This window comes from Dipodomys ordii, unplaced genomic scaffold (assembly GCF_000151885.1).
Source record: "Dipodomys ordii isolate 6190 unplaced genomic scaffold, Dord_2.0 Scaffold125, whole genome shotgun sequence".
NCBI classification, from domain to species: domain Eukaryota; kingdom Metazoa; phylum Chordata; class Mammalia; order Rodentia; family Heteromyidae; genus Dipodomys; species Dipodomys ordii.
In genome coordinates this window covers 85302-93224 of record NW_012267341.1, presented here as the reverse complement: position 1 = coordinate 93224, position 7923 = coordinate 85302, and positions in this window count along the sequence as shown.

Genomic DNA, 7923 nt, shown 5'->3' with positions numbered 1-7923 from the left:
GCTCAGGTACAGGGAAACTGACTTAGAAAGCTGTGATCCTCAGATTAGATATTGAGTCCATCTGAAGGTCACACCAGCTCATGCTGGAAATTTTAAAGCAATGAATGGAACAGCAGGGTGCTAGACAACTCTGTAGGTGCAAGTTCTATGTCCCATGCACCATTAACATTTTTAACATTTCTTTTTTTTTTTTTTTTGGGTCAGGTTGTGGGGCCTGAACTCTGGGCCTGGGTGCTGTCCCTCAGCTTTTCAGCTCAAGGCTAGCGCTCTACCACTTGAGTCACAGCGCCACTTCCAGCTTTTTTCTTTTTGCTTATGTGATGCTGAGGAATTGAACCCAGGGCCTCATGCATGCAAGGCAAGTGCTCTACCACTGAGCCACCTTCCCAGCCCCATTTTTAACATTTCTTTCCCCACCACTGGCTCCTTCTGAACCATCCGGTTTTTGGATGTTCTCTCAGTCTGGCAACCTCTTGGTTTCTTATTTCTCAAAGATATTCCAACAAAGCACCCAGTACCTTACTCCTTTGGACAGGCCATACTGCCCTCTGCTGCTCCTCCCATGAGTTCTCCACCGACTCCCTCCACTCTTCATTCACAGCTGCTTCTTGATTCAAGTATGGATTATTTAACTATTGTTGGTATCCCATTGTTGCCTATGATCATTTTAGCCATCCTTTTCTGTCTTCATTCGAATATCCCCATGGACACTAATTTGAACTCTCTGCAGTTTTCTTCTGCATGCTTCCAGACTAATCATCTTAAAGCAGTTCTCCGATTTCACCACTCCCCTCATCAGAAATCAGCAATGACTTCTCATTGCTTTCTGAAGCAACTACAGGCTACAGATTCCTACTTGATACCGGATTGTCTAGTTTGACACTCAAGTAGGAGTTCCTCAAGTAGAAATGTTCTCAGGGTCTTTTTTTCTTCTCTCTCCCACATTCTCTCTCTCTCTTTCTCCCTCCCTCCTTCCCTCCCCTCCTGTCTCTGAAAATAGGGTCTCCTCATGTAGTCCAGTGTGGCCTTCAACTAGCGATCTTCCTCCTAAGTTCTAGGATTACAAATATGTACCACTATGCACACAGCATGCATGCTTCTCTATTAATGATTGTTTTTCCCCAATGGAACTCAGAGGTTCTTGTTTCTGGATGTTCCCTTGTGCCTTCTAACTGTAATATTTCTTTCTTTCACCTCCTATCTGTTAACTCTTAAGGTGTATCATGATTCTATGCTTAGAAAGCTTCCATGATTTTATCTGGAGACATTCTCCATCTTTTTTTTTCTTAAACTGACACAAATCAGCCAGACTCCCTTAAGGACTTTTCTTTCTTGTTTATCTCCACTAGACTGTGACTATTGAGAATATGGTCTGAATATTACACACCTTAGTTTCTTACGCTGAATACCTGCTAGAACACTGAAAGTAGGGCTCCTTGCTTCTGTGTCCGGCTAATAATTACTAGTTCTATATCTAACACATGGGATGCGTTCAGTACATATTTATAGAATAAAGAAATGAATAAATACCTATCTTGGCCTTTCTACCAGATGTATTTTCTTGTCAGACTTCTATCTTGCAACTTACCGGGTCTACCAATTCTCTTTGCTTTGATTGTCACTTTAATTTTTTCCTTTTATTAATATATATGAATTGTATAAATGATTTCATTGTAATTTCTCTCTCTCTAGATTATACATTGATCATATTTGCCCCCTTTATCTTTCTTTCTTATCCCCCCTCTCTCTTTTTTTTTTTTTTTTTTGGGTCCGGTCATGGGACCTGAACTCTGGGCCTGGGCACTGTCCCTCAGCTCTTCAGCTCAAGGCTAGCACTCTACCACTTGAGCCACAGCACCACTTCTTTTTGCTTATGTGGTGCTGGGGAATCGAATCCAGGGCCTCATGCATGCAAGGCAAGCGCTCTACCACTGAGCCACCTTCCCAGCCCCTCCCCTCTCTTTTACATCACGATTAAAAAAACCATTTTTAATGGTTTTGTTCATCCTAATTTTTTGGTGGCTTTGAATGCAGAGCTTTGTGTTTTTGCTAGGCAGGCACTCTACCACTCAAGCCATGGCCCCGAACGCTGATTGCTTATCAGTTATTTTTGAGGATATGTTTTACACTTTTGCCTGGGCTGGCCTAGACTGTGACTCTTCTATTGAAGTTTTTTGGGTAACCTTCAAGTCATGATCTTCTTGATTTTTTTTGCCTCTAGAGTAGTTAGGAATATAGATAAAGGGATCTGCAATGCCCATCCTATTTATTCTATTTTCATACATAATGTACTTGGTCATATTTATCCCCACCACCCTTCCCTTCCACTCTTTCCACTCCCAACAATTCCCTCCCTCAATCAGTTCCTCTTTTATGTCACACATATGATGACATGAATGTGCCACAATTATTACTATTATTATTATTATTATTTTTACCATTTTCCTGTCTATGTAACTTGGTTGTTGCCATATATGCTACAGATTGAGTGGCTCAAACCACAAATATATATTTCTCATAGTTCTGAAGGCTCAAAATTTAAGATGAAGTCACCAGCAGATTAAAGAACCTGTGAAATGTAGTTACCTGGTTCACAGACATCTTGCTATGTCCTCATGATAACAGATCTCTAGGATCTGTTATTTCTTTCTTCTTGTCCTCACACTGGGACTTGATCTCAGGGCCTCATGTTCTTGCTTAGCTTTCTTGCTCAGGTTGCACTCTGCTATTTGAGATAAGACTCCAATTTAATATTTTACTGGGTAATTGGAAATAGACCCTCATGGACTTTTCTGCCCAGGCTGACTTTGAACTGTGATCCTTAGGTCTCAGCCTCCTGAGTTGCTAGGATTTTTGATATATGCTGTCAGCGCCAGACTAGGATATTTTTTAAATAAGGGGATTAATTTCTAGTAAATGTATCCAGGTACCACTGTTGTGAATTATTTACTTCCCTAAGGCTTCACCTTTAAATTCTATCAAAGTGAGGTTTAAGATGTACACATACTAAATTTTGAGGGAATACAAACAGTCACAAACAGTCTATATTCACTCCCCTTCAGTGAACATTATTTTTGTTTTCAAATATGTTCTTTCTTTTGTGTAAACTGCTTATTGTAACTTTTGTCCATAATTCGATCGAAATTCGATTGAGATACTTGAACTATAAATGTATTACCAAGAGTTCTGTATATGTGGCTTGTCTTTTCACTTTATGCTGTGTTAAAATACTTCCATTTTCAATGCAGTTAACAGTATTACATTCTATGTTATCGTTCATATTGTAAGTGATTTTAGTGCCTTGTAAGATTATCTTTCTTATAGATAATCTTTCATATAGATAATCAAATAGTCCACCATCATTAAGTTGTCCTTTTCTACACTAGTTCATTGAGTCTCTTCTGTCATATATTAGATTTCTGTTTTTGTTTTCCTTCATTACTATAGATCTATAGTATTTTTTGTATCTGGTGGGACAAAGTCTTTTAACCCCTTCCTTCCTTCCTTCCTAGAAGCAGCCACCTATCTTTTATTTTTAGAAAATTTCAAAACTGAAAATTTCAAATTTAACTCAATAAACCATTTGGATTTTTCTTGGAATTGTAGTGTATCTGCAAATCAATTTTGGAACAACTTACTACATTTTATGAGATGGAATTATCCAAGAGTGTGGGATAATTTTTACATGATTAGTTACTGAAAATAAAGTTGTATTTTTTGTGGAGCTGGGGATTGAATCCAGGGCTTGGTACATGATTGGAAATCTCTCTGGCACCAAGTTACATCTCCACCAACATTAAGAAAATCACTTTGAAAAAAACTAAAAGCATAGATTTCTAGGTAAGTGATTTATTTCCTGTGGAACCTAAAAGGAAAACAAGGCAAACAAGTCAGTGACTGGGAGAAATCTAGGATGTCATTCAAGAACATGCCAGCAGGGGTCACTTCAGCCTGCTAGTCAGAGAAGCTATGGAGTATAAATTATGGCAAGACTTGTTTTGACTTAACACAAAGGAGTGTAGCATTCATACTTTCATGGCTGTTAAATAGAAGCTAGAGGCTTCTCTGGGGATGAGTTGGGGGCATAAAATCCCTAGTAATTTTCTCCATTCCTTAATGAAGGAAAATTGACTCTAGCAGCTCCAAAGCAGCAGATTTAACCGTTGGAAGTGAAAGCATATAAGTTAGGTGAAGAAAGCCAGACCCAAAGAAACATAGGTCCCATGGTTTCCCTTATTTGCAATAACTAGTATATGTCTAGGACAAGCAGAAAATGTCAAAAGCTATGTACATATGACCATATAAGATGATGCTAAGTGAAATGAACCCCAAGATAGAGACACAAGAAGGTTTTTTTCTTTGTCGCTGTTGTTTTTAATGTACTATGTGCTTTTTTTGGGTTTCTTTTGTATGCTCTTCCCCCATGGTATAATTCCTGTTGTTACTGTATTTTATTCTGGTGTCTTGCATCTTGTATATACATTTTTCTAATTTGGGGAAGGGAAGGGAAATAACAAACTGTTGAAGTAAGGATACAATTGACCCATTGTAACAATGAGATGTACAAGACACTATGTTGAAAACAAACTTTACAACTTGCAGGGGAGGGAATAGTTGGGGAGGTGGGGAGGGAAGGGATGGTAGGGGAAAAACAAAGGAAGGGTAACAATGCTCTATAGGAAATGTACTCATTACCTTACTCATGTAACTGTAACCCCTCTGTACAGTATCTTTACAATAAAAAAGATTATTAACAGCAACAAGAAATAGAAAGGAGTATTGACAGGGATACAGGTGCACCCTGACATTCAGTGAACTCTCTTCACTATGCCTGAGGGTTAGAGTAGGGCCACAGGAATCTCCAGTTGGACTGAAATCAGCAGGCTTGTTACCTTGTCAGTTATTTGAGATATTTAGAAAGAGGTGTGGAAGGACTACATTGTGGAAAATTTCATAAGGATTGGCTCAATTCTTTGCTAAATTTTGGTATATTTTAGTGAGCTGTAGTATATATGAATGCCATTTAATAACTTTATTGTACTATTTTGTTTAAACTAACTTTCACACAATGGATATAGGTTTTAATTTTTTCCCACAAAAGCAGGAAAAAGCAGGCTCATATCTGTATTTCTGGCTACGCAGGAGGCTGAGATCTGAGCATCGTTCTTTGAAACCAGCTCAAGCAGGAAAGTCCCCGAGACTCTTATTTCTCATTAACAACAACAACAACAAGAAGCAGAAGTGGAGCTGTAGCTCAAGTGGTAGAGTGCTATCCTTGAGCTCAGGGACAGCGTGTAGGTCCTGAGTTTAAACCCCAGGACCTGAACACACACATACACACACACACACACACACACACAGATACAGACACACACACACACACACACACACACACCCTACAATAACTAAATCCAAAACAACAGTAATTTATCAATGCACACATTGATAAATCTAATTCAGAATATCCACTCTGCCCTGTCATATAAAGTTGAAAGCCATAAGTTTACAATGTGCTTAATGTGTTTAATTTCATATTTTTCACTCTTGAAAATTTTGATATATTTAAAATATATCAAGTATCTGTTAACTGGCACATATAGATAAATTATAAATGTGTGTAAGTGAAAACATTTTAGCCATAGAGGTACATAAAGAAGATGAAATGTTATTGCTTGATTACCCACCATTTCCATTACATTAATGGACCAATAGTGTGTAACTGAGGCTCCTTGCTTCTTTTGTCTCTCCAACCAGATTTAAGCTCCTTGAGAGCAGTGACCCTCATTGCCTTATCGACCATAGTATCGTTAGCATCTGTCATAAAGGTGATGTACAGAGGGGTTACATTTACCTAAGTCAGGTAAAGAGTACATTTCTTTTTGGACAATGCCAATATCATAACATTCTTACAATTACTTTTACCCCATTTTTATATAACTATTCTAGTGGGTGAGATGTACAATTGCTTTGTATTTGAGCCACGTGTTACTTTAGTATTTGAGCCATGCCTGATAGGGCATCATTTGAGAGTGAAAATGTTGAAAAAGTCATTCATATAGGGAAGAGACCCATTGAGTACTCAAGGAGGAGATCATTAGGATAGAGAGCTAAAAAGGACTTTTGGGGAAGGGGAATCAAAGGAGGAGGCAACAATGCTTGATAAGAAATGTACTCATTACCTTGCCATGTAATTGTAACCCCTCTGTATGGTATTTTCACAATAAAAAATTAAAAACATTAAAAAAAGACATGATACAGTAAGAGTGATGGTAGAATGCAGGTTCAGAGTTAGCGATTCTTTGCGTCTTTCAGGCAAGTTTTTTCATAAGGCTTTGATTTTTTTATGAAGATTGGGAAGATAAGGTTTTAAATCTCTCTGAAAAGGAAAAAAATCAAGGCAAAGAAGTTCTTGGTAATTGGCAATCGATTATGTGTTAGCCATAGATGGTAGTAAGTGACTGCCAGGGCAGTAAAGTTAGAATAATGTTCACGAGGTCTGACTTGCTTCAAGGGGCCCGGGTCAGACAATGTATAAGGGCTCTAGTTGGAGGAAGAGAACTGGAAGATGGGAAGTAGCCTAAATGCAAAAAAAAAATCTGGAGGCTTCCTGGTATGTAGTGTGGCTCATGAGCATCAAGAGTACCTGTGTTTGTTACTAGGGTTTAGGATTCCATTATTGTCATTATACTTTATCATAGCCTTGGGTTGGATCCTCCACCAGGGGTTCAGGTGCTGAAGGGAGGAAGGCAGCAGCCCAGAGAACTGGTGCTGATCAGACAACAGTTGCAAGAATGGAAAGAATGATGCTGACGTGGACAAGGAATTGACAACAAATGCGTAATACCAATCACCAATGCCAATATCAAGTACCATGTGCCAAGGTCTCATTTTGTCCATATAAGCAGCATAGAGGTAGGCGCTGTTTTCAGTTCTGTTTCTTAAGTGAGAAAATAGCATTTGCAGGCAATAGAAGATTGAGGTTGAATATTGTGCATAGAGGGGGGACAAAACCAACAGCAGAATACAGTCCCTGGGGGAGGGACATACAAAGCAACAAAGAAATCATCTTATAAATATGCTAGGAACAATAGCAAGAAAGAAAAAACATTTGAGTCCTTATCTTGGGGTTCATTTTGTCTAACATCAACTTATCTGACTGTTTCTGCTTGTCTCAGACATTTGATGTTGGTATGATTTGTGGAGGGAAAGGAAAAAAGCAAATTGTTTAAATAGAGATACAGGTGGACCCATTGCAACAATGAGATGTACAAGACATTATGTCGAAAACAAACTTTACAACTTTGGCCTGGGGGTGGGGATGGGGGGGGTGGCGGGGAGAGGGGAAGGGATGGGAAGGGGAAACAAAGGAAGAGGCAACAATGCTTGATAAGAATTGTACTCATTACTTTGCTCATGTAATTATAACCCCTCTGTACAGTATTTTCACAATAAAAAACAAAAAACAAAAACAAAAAACACAAAACCAAAAACCCAACAGCAGAAATCTGAGTGGGAGTGAATTCCTGCATGCCCCTGAGATGGAGCAGTGGGTTGCTTATTTGGATGATACATTTGACCTTGGAAAGCTGTGAAGCTTGTGGCCACTGGTTCTGAATATAGGGCAGACTTTGTCCACCTTTCTGTGTTTCCCTGTCCTGGCCCTGGGCCACACTCAGTGGGTCTAGAAACCTCTAGAGCAGGGTCTCAGAGGACTAAGACAGTGTTTGAATTGCTGGGCCAAGGCCAATTTTTCCAGCTTGAGACTTGGAGGGAATTGGTTCTTTTGAAGCTTGGCTCTCTAGTCAACACTCATGGAAGAGATCATCAAGTTATTGTAGTATTAAGGAAATGAAGGACAATGGAGTTAACATGTTCTTCATTCAAGAAGCCAGACAGTAGGGCTGGGATCATTTAGAAGGCAGA